Below are 15696 nucleotides of genomic sequence, written 5' to 3'. Positions count from 1 at the left end.
GGGATCGTTCAGTCAGTGGGATCGTTCGGTCAGTGGGATCGTTCGGCCACTGGGATCATTGGGTCAGTGGGAACATTGGGTCAGTGGGATCATTGTTTCAGTGGGATCATTGGGACAGTGGGATCATTGGGACAGTGGGAACATTGGGTCAGTGGGATCGCAGGGTCTGTGCGATCGTTCTGTCAGTGCGATTGTTCGGTCCGTAGGATCATTGGGTTAGTGGGATTTTTGGGTCATGGCATCGTTGGGTTAGTGGGATCATTGGGTCAGTGGGATCATTGGGTCAGTGTGATCGTTCAGTCAGTGGGATCGTTCAGTCAGTGGGAGCATTCAGTCAGTGGGATCATTGGGTCAGTGGGATCATTTGGTCAGTGGGATCGTTCTGTCAGTGGGATCGTTCTGTCAGTGGGATCATTGAGACAGTGGGTTCGTTGGATCAGTGGGATCATTGGGTCAGTGGGATCGTTGGGTCAGTGTGATCGTTGGTTTAGTGGGATCGTTGGGTCAGTGGGATTGTTGGGTCAGTGGGATCGTTGGTCAGTGGGGTCGTTGGGTCAGTCGGATCATTCTGTCAGTGAGATCGTTCGGTAAGTAGGAATGTTGGGTCAGTGGGATCATTTGGTCAGTGGTATCGTTCTGTCAGCGGGATCGTTCTGTCAGTGGGATCGTACTGTCAGTGCGATTGTTCGGTCAGTAGGATCGTTGGGTCAGTGGGATCGTTGGTTCATGGGATCGTTGGGTTAGTGGGATCGTTGGGTCAGTTGGACCGTTGGGTCAGTGGGAGCATTCTGTCAGTGCAATTTTTCGGTCAGTAGGATCGTTGGGTCAGTGGGATCGCTGGGTCAGTGGGATCGCTGGGTCAGTGGGATTGTTGGATCAGTGGGATCGTTCGGTCAGAGGGATCGTTCTTGTTCTGTCAGTGGGATCGTTCTGTGAGTGGGATCGTTCGGTCAGTGGGATCGTTTAGTTAGTGGTATCATTGAGTCAGTGGGATCGTTGGGTCAGTGGGATCATTGGGTCAAAGGGATCGTTCGGTCAGTGGGATCATTGAGCCAGTGGGATCGTTGGATCAGTGGGATCGTTGGATCAGTGGGATCAGTGGGTCAGTGGGATCGTTCTGTCAGTGGGATCATTCTGTCAGTGGGTTCATTCGGTCAGTGGGATCATTTGGTCAGTGGGATCGTTGGGTCAGTGGGATTGTTGGGTCAATGAGATCGTTGAGTCAGTGGGATCGTTGGGTCAGTCGGATTATTCTGTCAGTGAGATCGTTCGGTCAGTGGGATCATTGGGTAATTGGGATCATTGGGTCTGTGGAATCGTTGGCTCAGAGGTATTATTGGGTCAGTGGATCATTCAGTCAGTGGGATCGTTCGGTCGGTGAGAAAGTTGGGTCAGTGGGATCATTTGGTCAGTGGGATTGTTCAGTCAGTGGGACACTTGGGTCAGTGCATTCATTCAGTCAGTAGGATCGTTGGGTCCTTGGGATCGTTCGGTCAGTGGGATCGTTCGGTCAGTGGGATCGTTCGGTCAGTGGGATCGTTCGGTCAGTGGGTTCGTTCTGTCGGTGGGATCGTTGGGTCAGTGGGATCGTTGGTTTAGTGGGATCGTTGTGTCAGTTGGATCGTTGTGTCAGTGGGATCATTCTGTCAGTGGGATCATTGGATCAGTGGGATCGTTGGATCAGTGGGATCGTTGGGTCAGTGGGATCGTTGGGTCGATGGGATCGTTGGGTCAGTGGGATCATTGGGTAAGTGGGATCGTTCTGTCAGTGGGATCGTTCTGTCAGTGGGATCGTTCTGTCAGTGGGATCCTAGGGTCAGTGGGATCGTTGGGTCAGTGGGATCGTTGGGTCAGTGGGATCATTGAGTCAGTGGGATCGGTGGATCAGTGGGATCGTTGGGTCAGTGGGATCATTGGGTCAGTGGGATCGTTGGGTCAGTGGGATCGTTGGGTCAGTGGGATCGTTGGGTCAGTGGGATCGTTGGGTCAGTGGGATCGTTGGGTCAGTGAGATCTTTGGGTCAGTGGGATCGTTCTGTCAGTGCAATTTTTCGGTCAGTAGGTTCGTTGGGTCAGTGGGATCATTTGGTCAGTGGGATCGTTCTGTCTGTGGGATGAGTCAGTCTATGGGATTGTTTAGTCAGTGGGATCATTGGGTCAGTGGGATTGTTGCGTCAGTAGGATTGTTGGGTCATTGGGATCGTTCTGTCAGTGTAATCATTCGGTCAGTGGGATCATTCTGTCAGTGCAATTGTTTGATCAGTAGGTTCGTTGGGTCAGTGGGATTGTTGGATCAGTGGGATTATTCTATCAGTTGGATCATTCTGTCAGTGGGATCATGGGGTCCGTGGGATCATTGGGTCAGTGGGATCGTTCGGTCAGTGGGATCGTTCTGTGAGTGGCATCGTTCGGTCAGTGGGATCGTTCTGTGAGTGGGATCGTTCTGTGAGTGGGATCGTTCTGTGAGTGGGATCGTTCTGTGAGTGGGATCGTTCTGTGAGTGGGATCGTTCTGTGAGTGGGATCGTTCTGTGAGTGGGATCGTTCTGTGAGTGGGATCGTTCTGTGAGTGGGATCGTTTGGTCAGTGGGATTGTTGGGTCAGTGCGATCGTTCAGTCAGTGGGATCGTTCAGTCAGTGGGAGCATTCAGTCAGAGGGATCGTTCTGTCAGTGGGATCGTTCTGTCAGTGGGATCGTTCTGTCAGTGGGATCGTTCTGTCAGTGGGATCGTTCTGTCAGTGGGATCATTGAGACAGTGGGTTCGTTGGATCAGTGGGATCGTTGGGTCAGTGGGATCGTTGGGTCAGTGGGATCGTTGGGTCAGTGGGATCGTTGGGTCAGTGGGCTTGTTGGGTCAGTGGGATCGTTGGTTTAGTGGGATCGTTGTGTCAGTGGGATCGTTGTGTCAGTGGGATCATTCTGTCAGTGGGATCGTTGGATCAGTGGGATCGTTGGATCAGTGGGATCGTTGGGTCAGTGGGATCGTTGGGTCGATGGGATCGTTGGGTCAGTGGGATCATTGGGTAAGTGGGATCGTTCGGTCAGTGGGATCGTTCTGTCAGTGGGATCGTTCTGTCAGTGGGATCCTAGGGTCAGTGGGATCGTTGGGTCAGTGGGATCGTTGGGTCAGTGGGATCATTGAGTCAGTGGGATCGGTGGATCAGTGGGATCGTTGGGTCAGTGGGATCTTTGGGTCAGTGGGATCGTTGGGTCAGTGGGATCGTTGGGTCAGTGGGATCGTTGGGTCAGTGGGATCGTTGGGTCAGTGAGATCTTTGGGTCAGTGGGATCGTTCTGTCAGTGCAATTTTTCGGTCAGTAGGTTCGTTGGGTCAGTGGGATCATTTGGTCAGTGGGATCGTTCTGTCTGTGGGATGAGTCTGTCTATGGGATTGTTTAGTCAGTGGGATCATTGGGTCAGTGGGATCATTGGGTCAGTGGGATCATTGGGTCAGTGGGATTGTTGCGTCAGTAGGATTGTTGGGTCATTGGGATCGTTCTGTCAGTGTAATCATTCGGTCAGTGGGATCATTCTGTCAGTGCAATTGTTCGGTCAGTAGGTTCGTTGGGTCAGTGGGATTGTTGGATCAGTGGGATTATTCTATCAGTTGGATCATTCTGTCAGTGGGATCATGGGGTCCGTGGGATCATTGGGTCAGTGGGATCGTTCGGTCAGTGGGATCGTTCTGTGAGTGGCATCGTTCGGTCAGTGGGATCGTTCTGTGAGTGGGATCGTTCTGTGAGTGGGATCGTTCTGTGAGTGGGATCGTTCTGTGAGTGGGATCGTTCTGTGAGTGGGATCGTTCTGTGAGTGGGATCGTTCTGTGAGTGGGATCGTTCTGTGAGTGGGATCGTTCTGTGAGTGGGATCGTTCTGTGAGTGGGAGCATTCGGTCAGTGGGATCGTTCGGTCAGTGGGATCGTTCTGTCAGTGGGATCGTTCTGTCAGTGGGATCGTTCTGTCAGTGGGATCATTGAGACAGTGGGTTCGTTGGATCAGTGGGATCATTGGGTCAGTGGGATCGTTGGGTCAGTGGGATCGTTGGGTCAGTGGGATCGTTGGGTCAGTGGGATCGTTGGGTCAGTGGGCTTGTTGGGTCAGTGGGCTTGTTGGGTCAGTGGGATCGTTGGGTCAGTGGGATCGCTGGGTCAGTGGAATCATTCTGTCAGTGCAATTGTTCGGTAAGTAGGATCATTGGGTCAGTGGGATCGTTGGGTCAGTGGAATCGTTGGTCAGTGGGATCGTTGGGTCAGTCGGATCATTCTGTCAGTGAGATCGTTCGGTAAGTAGGAATGTTGGGTCAGTGGGATCATTTGGTCAGTGGGATCATTCTGTCAGTGCGATTGTTCGGTCAGCAGGATCGTTCGGTCAGTGGGATCGTTGGTTCATGGGATCGTTGGGTTAGTGGGATCGTTGGGTCAGTGGGACCATTGGGTCAGTGGGATCATTCTGTCAGTGGGATCGTTCGGTCAGTGGGATCATTCGGTCAGTGGGATCGTTGGGTCAGTCGGATCATTCTGTCAGTGAGATCGTTCGGTCAGTGGGATCATTGGGTGATTGGGATCGTTGGGTCTGTGGAATCGTTGGCTCAGAGGTATTATTGGGTCAGTGGATCATTCGGTCAGTGGGATCGTTCGGTCAGTGAGAAAGTTGGGTCAGTGGGATCATTTGGTCAGTGGGATTGTTCAGTCAGTGGGACACTTGGTTCAGTGGGGTCGTTGGGTCAGTGGGATCGCTGGGTCAGTGGGATCGTTCTGTCAGTGCATTCATTCAGTCAGTAGGATCGTTGGGTCAGTGGGATCGTTCGGTCAGTGGGATCGTTCGGTCAGTGGGATCGTTCGGTCAGTGGGATCGCTCGGTCAGTGGGTTCGTTCGGTCAGTGGGATCGTTCGGTCAGTGGGATCGTTCGGTCAGTGGGATCGTTCGGTCAGAGGGATCGTTGGGACAGTTGGATCGTTCGGTCAGTGGGATCGTTCTGTCAGTGGGATCGTTGTGTCAGTGGGATCATTGGGTCAGTGGGATCGTTGGGTCAGTGGGATCGTTGGGTCAGTGGGATCGTTGGGTCAGTGGGATCGTTGGGTCAGTGGGATCGTTGGGTCAGTGGGATATTTGGGTCAGTGGGATCTTTCTGTCAGTGGGATCGTTGGGTCTGTTGGATCGTTGTGTTACTGGCATCGTTGGGACAGTTGGATCGTTCAATCAGTGGGATCACTGGGTCAGTGGGATCGTTCTGTCAGTGGGATCGTTCGGTCTGTGGGATCATTCGGTCTGTCCGATCGTTGTGTCAGTGGGATCATTGAGTCAGTGGGATCGTTCGGTCAGTGGGATCGTTTAGTCAGTGGGATCATTCAGTCAGTATGATCATTGGGTCAGTGGGATCGTTGGTTTAGTGGGATCGTTGTGTCAGTGGGATCATTGTGTCATTGGGATCGTTGGGTCAGTGGGATCATTCTGTCAGTGGGATCATTCTGTCAGTGGGATCGTTCGGTCAGTGGGATCGTTCAGTCAGTGGGATCATTGGGTCAGTTGGATTGTTCAGTCAGTGGGATCATTTGGTCAGTACGATCGTTGGGTCAGTGGGATCGTTGGTTTAGTGGGATCGTTGTGTCAGTGGGAACATTGGGTCACTGGGATCATTGGGTCAGTGGGATCGCTGGGTCTGTGGGATCGTTCTGTCAGTATGATCGTTCGGTCAGCGGGATTGTTTAATCAGTGGGATCGTTGGGTCAGTGGGATTGTTGGGTCTGTTGGATCATTGTGTTCGTGGGATAGTTGGGACAGTTGGATCGTTCGGTCAGTGGGGTCGTTCAGTCAGTGGGATCGTTGGGACAGTGGGATCATTCTGTTAGTGGGTTCGTTGGGTCAGTGGGTTCGTTGGGTCAGTGGGATTGTTTGGTCAGTGGGATCGTTTAGTCAGTTAGATCGTTGGGCCAGTTGGATCGTTCAGTCAGTGGGATCATTGGATCAGTTGGATCGTTGGGTCTGTTGGATCGTTGTGTTACTGGCATCGTTGGGACAGTTGGATCGTTCAATCAGTGGGATCACTGGGTCAGTGGGATCGTTCTGTCAGTGGGATCGTTCGGTCTGTGGGATCATTCGGTCTGTCCGATCGTTGTGTCAGTGGGATCATTGAGTCAGTGGGATCGTTCGGTCAGTGGGATCGTTTAGTCAGTGGGATCATTCAGTCAGTATGATCATTGGGTCAGTGGGATCGTTGGTTTAGTGGGATCGTTGTGTCAGTGGGATCATTGTGTCATTGGGATCGTTGGGTCAGTGGGATCATTCTGTCAGTGGGATCATTCTGTCAGTGGGATCGTTCGGTCAGTGGGATCGTTCAGTCAGTGGGATCATTGGGTCAGTTGGATTGTTCAGTCAGTGGGATCATTTGGTCAGTACGATCGTTGGGTCAGTGGGATCGTTGGTTTAGTGGGATCGTTGTGTCAGTGGGAACATTGGGTCACTGGGATCATTGGGTCAGTGGGATCGCTGGGTCTGTGGGATCGTTCTGTCAGTATGATCGTTCGGTCAGCGGGATTGTTTAATCAGTGGGATCGTTGGGTCAGTGGGATTGTTGGGTCTGTTGGATCATTGTGTTCGTGGGATAGTTGGGACAGTTGGATCGTTCGGTCAGTGGGGTCGTTCAGTCAGTGGGATCGTTGGGACAGTGGGATCATTCTGTTAGTGGGTTCGTTGGGTCAGTGGGTTCGTTGGGTCAGTGGGATTGTTTGGTCAGTGGGATCGTTTAGTCAGTTAGATCGTTGGGCCAGTTGGATCGTTCAGTCAGTGGGATCATTGGATCAGTTGGATCGTTGGGTCAGTGGGATCGTTCGGTCAGCGGGATCGTTTAATCAGTGGGATCGTTGGGTCAGTGGGATCGTTGTGTCAGTGGGATCGTTGTGTCAGTGGGATCGTTGTGTCAGTGGCATCGTTGTGTCAGTGGCATCGTTGTGTCAGTGGGATCGTTGGGTCAGTGGGATCGTTGGGTCAGTGGGATCGTTGTGTCAGTTTGATCATTCAGTCATTGTGATCGTTGTGTCAGTGAGATCGTTGGATCAGTGGGATCGTTGAGTAAGTGGGATCTTTAGGTCAGTGGGATCGTTTGTTCAGTCGGTGGGATTGTTCAGTCAGTGGGATCATTCAGTCAGTGGGATCGTTCTGTCAGTGAAATCATACGGTCAGTAGGATCTTTGGGTCAGTGGGATCGTTCGGCCAGTGGGATCATTGGGTCAGTGGGGTCATTGGGTGAGTGGGATCATTGGGTCAGTGGGATCATTCTGTGAGTGGGATCATTGGGACAGTGGGATCGTTGGGTCAGTGGGATCATTGGGTCAATGGGATCGTTGGGTCTGTTGGATCGTTCAGTCAGTGGGATCATTGGGTCAGTGGGATCATTTTGTCAGTGGGTTTGTTGGGTCAGTGGGATCATTGGGTCAGTGGGACCGTTGGGTCAGTGGGATCATTCTGTCAGTGGGATCGTTCGGTCAGTGGGATCATTCGGTCAGTGGGATCGTTGGGTCAGTGGGATCGTTGGGTCAGTCGGATCATTCTGTCAGTGAGTTCGTTCGGTCAGTGGGATCATTGAGTGATTGGGATCGTTGGGTCTGTGGAATCATTGGCTCAGAGGTATTATTGGGTCAGTGGATCATTCGGTCAGTGGGATCATTCGGTCAGTGAGAAAGTTGGGTCAGTGGGATCATTTGGTCAGTGGGATTGTTCAGTCAGTGGGACACTTGGGTCAGTGGGATCGTTGGGTCAGTGGGATCGCTGGGTCAGTGGGATCATTCTGTCAGTGCATTCATTCAGTCAGTAGGATCGTTGGGTCAGTGGGATCGTTCGGTCAGTGGGATCGTTCGGTCAGTGGGATCGTTCGGTCAGTGGGATCGTTCGGTCAGTGGGTTCGTTCGGTCAGTGGGATCGTTCGGTCAGTGGGATCGTTCGGTCAGTGGGATCGTTCGGTCAGAGGGATCGTTGGCACAGTTGGATCGTTCGGTCAGTGGGATCGTTCTGTCAGTGGGGTCGTTCTGTCAGTGGAATCGTTGGGTCTGTTGCATCGTTGGGACAGTTGGATCATTGGGACAGTTGGATCGTTCAGTCAGTGGGATCATTGGGTCAGTGGGATCATTGGGTCAGTGGGGTCGTTCTGTCAGTGGGGTCGTTCTGTCAATGGGATCGTTGTGTCAGTGGGATCGTTGGGTCAGTGGGATCGTTGGGTCAGTGGGATCGTTGGGTCTGTGGGATATTTGGGTCAGTGGGATCTTTCTGTCAGTGGGATCGTTGGGTCTGTTGGATCGTTGTGTTACTGGGATCGTTGGGACAGTTGGATCGTTCAGTCAGTGGGATCACTGGGTCAGTGGGATCGTTCTGTCAGTGGGATCGTTCGGTCTGTGGGATCATTCGGTCTGTCCGATCGTTGTGTCAGTGGGATCATTGAGTCAGTGGGATCGTTCGGTCAGTGGGATCGTTTAGTCCGTGGGATAATTGGGACAGTTGAATTGTTCAGTCAGTGGCATCATTGGGTCAGTGGGATTGTTGGGTCAGTGGGATTGTTGGGTCAGTGGGATCATTGGGTCAGTGGGATCATTGTGTTAGTGGGATCGTTGGGACAGTGGGATCATTCTGTCAGTGGGTTTGTTGGGTCAGTGGGATCATTGGGTCAGTGGGATCGTTGGGTCAGTGGGATCGTTGGGTCAGTGGGGTCGTTCTGTCAGTGGGGTCGTTCTGTCAGTGGGATTGTTCTGTCAGTGGGACCATTGGATCAGTGGGACCGTTGGGTCAGTTTGACTGTTGGATCAGTGGGATTGTTGGATCAGTGGGATTGTTGGATCAGTGGGATCGTTCGGTCAGTGGGATCATTCGGTCAGTGGGATCGTTCGGTCTGTGGGATCGTTCGGTCAGTGGGATCATTTGGTGAGTGGGATCATTCGATCAGTGGGATCGTTCTGTCAGTGGGATCGTTCTGTCAGTGGGATCTTTCCATCAGTGGGATCGTTGGGTCAGTGTTATTGTTTGGTCAGTGGGATCATTCAGTCAGTGGGATCGTTCTGTCAGTGGGATCGTTGGGTCGGTGGGATCGTTCTGTCAGTGGGATCGTTCGGTCTGTGGGATCATTCGGTCTGTCCGATCGTTGTGTCAGTGGGATCATTGGGTCAGTGGGATTGTTCGGTCAGTGGGATCATTCGGTCAGTACGATCGTTGGGTCAGTGGGATCGTTGGTTTAGTGGGATCGTTGTGTCAGTGGGATCATTGTGTCATTGGGATCGTTGGGTCAGTGGGATCATTCTGTCAGTGGGATCATTCTGTCAGTGGGATCATTCTGTCAGTGGGATCGTTCGGTCAGTGGGATCATTCAGTCAGTGGGATCATTGGGTCAGTTGGATTGTTCAGTCAGTGGGATCATTCGGTCAGCACGATCGTTGGGTCAGTGGGATCATTGGTTTAGTGGGATCGTTGTGTCAGTGGGAACATTGGGTCACTGGGATCATTGGGTCAGTGGGATCGCTGGGTCTGTGGGATCGTTTTGTCAGTGGGATCGTTCGGTCAGCGGGATCGTTTAATCAGTGGGATCGTTGGGTCCGTGGGATAGTTGGGACAGTTGGATCGTTCGGTCAGTGGGGTCGTTCTGTCAGTGGGATCATTGGGACAGTGGGATCATTCTGTCAGTTGGATCATTGGGTCAGTGGGATCGTTGTGTCAGTGGGATCGTTGGATCATTGGGATCGTTGAGTAAGTGGGATCTTTAGGTCAGTGGGATCGTTTGTTCAGTGGTATCGTTCAGTCAGTGGGATCGTTCAGTCAGTGGGATCATTCAGTCAGTGGGATCATTCTGTCAGTGAAATCATACGGTCAGTAGGATCTTTGGGTCAGTGGGATCGTTCGGCCAGTGGGATCATTGGGTCAGTGGGGTCATTGGGTGAGTGGGATCATTGGGTCAGTGGGATCATTCTGTGAGTGGGATCATTGGGACAGTGGGATCGTTGGGTCAGTGGGATCGTTGGGTCAGTGGGATCGTTGGGTCTGTTGGATCGTTCAGTCAGTGGGATCATTGGGTCAGTGGGATTGTTGGGTCAGTGGGATCGTTGGGTCAGTGGGATCATTGGGTCAGTGGGATCATTGTGTTAGTGGGATCGTTGGGACAGTGGGATCATCCTGTCAGTGGGTTTGTTGCGTCAATGGGATCATTGGGTCTGTGGGATCGTTGGGTCAGTGGGATCGTTGGGTCAGTGGGGTCGTTCTGTCAGTGGGGTCGTTCTGTCAGTGGGACCGTTGGATCAGTGGGACCATTGGATCAGTGGGATTGTTGGATCAGTGGGATTGTTGGGTCAGTGGGATCGGTGGGTCAGTGGGATCGTTGGGTCAGTATGATCGTTGGGTCAGTGGGATCTTTGGGTCAGTGGGATCGTTCGGTCAGTGGGATCGTTCGGTCAGTAGGATCATTCGGTCAGTGGGATCGTTTGGTTAGTGGGATCATTTGATCAGTGGGATCGTTCTGTCAGTGGGATCTTTCCATCAGTGGGATCGTTGGGTCAGTGTTATTGTTTGGTCAGTGGTATCATTCAGTCAGTGGGATCGTTCTGTTAGTGGGATCGTTGGGATCGTTCGGACAGTGAGATCGTTCGGCCAGTGGGATCATTGGGCCAGTGGGATCATTGGGTCAGTGGGATCATTGGGTCTGTGGGATCGTTCTGTCACTGGGGTCGTTGGGTCAGTGGGGTCGTTCTGTCAGTGGTATCATTGGGTCAGTAGGTTCGTTGGGACAGTGGGACTGTTGGGTCTGTGTGATCGTTGGGTCAGTGGGATCGTTGTGTCAGTGGGATCGTTGTGTCAGTGGGATCGTTGTGTCAGTGGGATCGTTGTGTCAGTGGGATCGTTGTGTCAGTGGGATCGTTGTGTCAGTGGGATCGTTGGGTCAGTGGGATCGTTGGGTCAGTGGGATCGTTGCGTCAGTAGGATCGTTGGGTCAGTAGGATCGTTCGGTCAGTGGGATCGTTCGGTCAGTGGGGTCGTTCTGTCAGTGGGGTCGTTCTGTCAGTGGGGTCGTTCAGTCAGTGGGGTCGTTGGGTCAGTGGGATCGTTGGATCAGTGGGATCGTTGGATCAGTGGGATCGTTCTGTCAGTGGGATCGTTGGGTCAGTGGGATCGTTGGGTCAGTGGGATCGTTGGATCAGTGGGATCGTTCGGTCAGTGGGATCGTTCGGTCAGTGGGATCGTTCGGCCAGTGGGATCATTGGGTCAGTGGGGTCATTGGGTGAGTGGGATCATTGGGTCAGTGGGATCATTCTGTGAGTGGGATCATTGGGACAGTGGGATCGTTGGGTCAGTGGGATCGTTGGGTCAATGGGATCGTTGGGTCTGTTGGATCGTTCAGTCAGTGGGATCATTGGGTCAGTGGGATTGTTGGGTCAGTGGGATCGTTGGGTCAGTGGGATCATTGGGTCAGTGGGATCATTGTGTTAGTGGGATCGTTGGGACAGTGGGATCATTTTGTCAGTGGGTTTGTTGGGTCAGTGGGATCATTGGGTCAGTGGGACCGTTGGGTCAGTGGGATCATTCTGTCAGTGGGATCGTTCGGTCAGTGGGATCATTCGGTCAGTGGGATCGTTGGGTCAGTGGGATTGTTGGGTCAATGAGATCGTTGAGTCAGTGGGATCGTTGGGTCAGTCGGATCATTCTGTCAGTGAGTTCGTTCGGTCAGTGGGATCATTGGGTGATTGGGATCGTTGGGTCTGTGGAATCATTGGCTCAGAGGTATTATTGGGTCAGTGGATCATTCGGTCAGTGGGATCGTTCGGTCAGTGAGAAAGTTGGGTCAGTGGGATCATTTGGTCAGTGGGATTGTTCAGTCAGTGGGACACTTGGGTCAGTGGGACACTTGGGTCAGTGGGATCGCTGGGTCAGTGGGATCGTTCTGTCAGTGCATTCATTCAGTCAGTAGGATCGTTGGTTCAGTGGGATCGTTCGGTCAGTGGGATCGTTCGGTCAGTGGGATCGTTCGGTCAGTGGGATCGTTCGGTCAGTGGGATCGTTCGGTCAGTGGGTTCGTTCGGTCAGTGGGATCGTTCGGTCAGTGGGATCGTTCGGTCAGAGGGATCGTTGGCACAGTTGGATCGTTCGGTCAGTGGGATCGTTCTGTCAGTGGGGTCGTTCTGTCAGTGGGATCGTTGGGTCTGTTGCATCGTTGGGACAGTTGGATCATTGGGACAGTTGGATCGTTCAGTCAGTGGGGTCATTGGGTCAGTGGGATCATTGGGTCAGTGGGGTCGTTCTGTCAGTGGGGTCGTTCTGTCAGTGGGATCGTTGTGTCAGTGGGATCGTTGGGTCAGTGGGATCGTTGGGTCAGTGGGATCATTGGGTCAGTGGGATCGTTGGGTCAGTGGGATATTTGGGTCAGTGGGATCTTTCGGTCAGTGGGATCGTTGGGTCTGTTGGATCGTTGTGTTACTGGGATCGTTGGGACAGTTGGATCGTTCAGTCAGTGGGATCACTGGGTCAGTGGGATCGTTCTGTCAGTGGGATCGTTCGGTCTGTGGGATCATTCGGTCTGTCCGATCGTTTTGTCAGTGGGATCATTGAGTCAGTGGGATCGTTCGGTCAGTGGGATCGTTTAGTCCGTGGGATAATTGGGACAGTTGAATTGTTCAGTCAGTGGCATCATTGGGTCAGTGGGATTGTTGGGTCAGTGGGATCGTTGGGTCAGTGGGATCATTGGGTCAGTGGGATCATTGTGTTAGTGGGATCGTTGGGACAGTGGGATCATTCTGTCAGTGGGTTTGTTGGGTCAGTGGGATCATTGGGTCAGTGGGATCGTTGGGTCAGTGGGATCGTTGGGTCAGTGGGGTCGTTCTGTCAGTGGGGTCGTTCTGTCAGTGGGATTGTTCTGTCAGTGGGACCATTGGATCAGTGGGACCGTTGGGTCAGTTTGACTGTTGGATCAGTGGGATTGTTGGATCAGTGGGATCGTTCGGTCAGTGGGATCATTCGGTCAGTGGGATCGTTCGGTCTGTGGGATCGTTCGGTCAGTGGGATCGTTTGGTTAGTGGGATCATTCGATCAGTGGGATCGTTCTGTCAGTGGGATCGTTCTGTCAGTGGGATCTTTCCATCAGTGGGATCGTTGGGTCAGTGTTATTGTTTGGTCAGTGGGATCATTCAGTCAGTGGGATCATTCAGTCAGTGGGATCGTTCTGTCAGTGGGATCGTTCTGTCAGTGGGATCGTTGGGTCGGTGGGATCGTTCTGTCAGTGGGATCGTTCGGTCTGTGGGATCATTCGGTCTGTCCGATCGTTGTGTCAGTGGGATCATTGGGTCAGTGGGATTGTTCGGTCAGTGGGATCATTCGGTCAGTACGATCGTTGGGTCAGTGGGATCGTTGGTTTAGTGGGATCGTTGTGTCAGTGGGATCATTGTGTCATTGGGATCGTTGGGTAAGTGGGATCATTCTGTCAGTGGGATCATTCTGTCAGTGGGATCATTCTGTCAGTGGGATCATTCTGTCAGTGGGATCATTGGGTCAGTTGGATTGTTCAGTCAGTGGGATCATTCGGTCAGCACGATCGTTGGGTCAGTGGGATCATTGGTTTAGTGGGATCGTTGTGTCAGTGGGAACATTGGGTCACTGGGATCATTGGGTCAGTGGGATCGCTGGGTCGGTGGGATCGTTTTGTCAGTGGGATCGTTCGGTCAGCGGGATCGTTTAATCAGTGGGATCGTTGGGTCCGTGGGAGAGTTGGGACAGTTGGATCGTTCGGTCAGTGGGGTCGTTCTGTCAGTGGGATCATTGGGACAGTGGGATCATTCTGTCAGTGGGTTCGTTGGGTCAGTGGGTTCGTTGGGTCAGTGGGATTGTTCGGTCAGTGGGATCGTTTAGTCAGTTGGATCATTGGGTCAGTGGGATCGTTGTGTCAGTGGGTCGTTGGATCATTGGGATCGTTGAGTAAGTGGGATCTTTAGGTCAGTGGGATCGTTTGTTCAGTGGTATCGTTCAGTCAGTGGGATCGTTCAGTCAGTGGGATCGTTCTGTCAGTGAAATCATACGGTCAGTAGGATCTTTGGGTCAGTGGGATCGTTCGGCCAGTGGGATCATTGGGTCAGTGGGGTCATTGGGTGAGTGGGATCATTGGGTCAGTGGGATCATTCTGTGAGTGGGATCATTGGGACAGTGGGATCGTTGGGTCAGTGGGATCGTTGGGTCAGTGGGATCGTTGGGTCTGTTGGATCGTTCAGTCAGTGGGATCATTGGGTCAGTGGGATTGTTGGGTCAGTGGGATCGTTGGGTCAGTGGGATCATTGGGTCAGTGGGATCATTGTGTTAGTGGGATCGTTGGGACAGTGGGATCATCCTGTCAGTGGGTTTGTTGGGTCAATGGGATCATTGGGTCTGTGGGATCGTTGGGTCAGTGGGATCGTTGGGTCAGTGGGGTCGTTCTGTCAGTGGGGTCGTTCTGTCAGTGGGGTCGTTCTGTCAGTGGGGTCGTTCTGTCAGTGGGACCGTTGGATCAGTGGGACCGTTGGATCAGTGGGACCGTTGGATCAGTGGGATTGTTGGGTCAGTGGGATTGTTGGGTCAGTGGGATTGTTGGGTCAGTGGGATCGTTGGATCAGTGGGATCGTTCGGTCAGTGGGATCGTTCGGTCAGTGGGATCGTTCGGTCAGTGGGTTCGTTCGGTCAGTGGGGTCGTTCGGTCAGTGGGTTCGTTCTGTCAGTGGGTTCGTTCTGTCAGTGGGGTCGTTCTGTCAGTGGGATCGTTGGGTCAGTGGGATCGTTGGATCAGTGGGATCATTGGATCTGTGGGATCGTTGGATCAGTGGGATCGTTGGGTCAGTGGATTCGTTCAGTCAGTAGGATTGTTCTGTCAGTGGCATCATTGGGTCAGTGGCATCGTTGGGTCAGTGGCATCGTTCGGTCAGTGGGATCGTTCGGTCAGTGGATTCGTTCGGTCAGTGGGGTCGTTCTGTCAGTGGGTTCGTTCTGTCAGTGGGGTCGTTCTGTCAGTGGGGTCGTTCTGTCAGTGGGATCGTTGGGTCAGTGGGATCATTGGATCTGTGGGATCGTTGGATCAGTGGGATCGTTGGGTCAGTGGATTCGTTCAGTCAGTAGGATTGTTCTGTCAGTGGCATCATTGGGTCAGTGGCATCGTTGGGTCAGTGGCATCGTTGGGTCAGTGGGATCGTTGGGTCAGTGGCCTCGTTCTTTCAGTGGGATTGTTGGGTCGGTGGGATCATTCTGTCAGTGGGATCGTTCTGTCAATGGGATCGTTCGGTCAGTGGGATCATTCTGTCAGTGGGATCGTTCTGTCAGTGGGATTGTTCTGTCAGTGGGACCATTGGATCAGTGGGATTGTTCGATCAGTGGGATCATTGGGTCAGTGCGATCGTTGGGTCAGTGGGATCGTTGGGTCAGTGGGATCGTTGGGTCAGTGGGATCGTTGGGTCAGTGGGATCTTTGCGTCAGTGGGATCTTTGGGTCAGTGGGATCTTTGGGTCAGTGGGATTGTTGGGTCAGTGGGATCATTCAGTCAGTGCGATCGTTTTGTCAGTGGGCTCATTCGATCAGTGGGATCGTTCTGTCAGTGGGATCGTTCTGTCAGTGGGATCGTTTTGTCAGTGGGATCGTTTTGTCAGTGGGATCGTTCTGTCAGTAGGATCATTCTGTCAGTGGGATCGTTAGGTCAGTGGGTTCTTTCAGTCAGTGGGATCGTTGGGT

This window comes from Somniosus microcephalus, chromosome 3, assembly GCF_052327205.1.
Source record: "Somniosus microcephalus isolate GS21.2 chromosome 3, FLI_Smic_1.0, whole genome shotgun sequence".
Taxonomy (NCBI): Eukaryota; Metazoa; Chordata; class Chondrichthyes; order Squaliformes; family Somniosidae; genus Somniosus; species Somniosus microcephalus.
The sequence above is the reverse complement of the archived record's forward strand: the minus strand, read 5'-3'. Positions refer to the sequence as shown.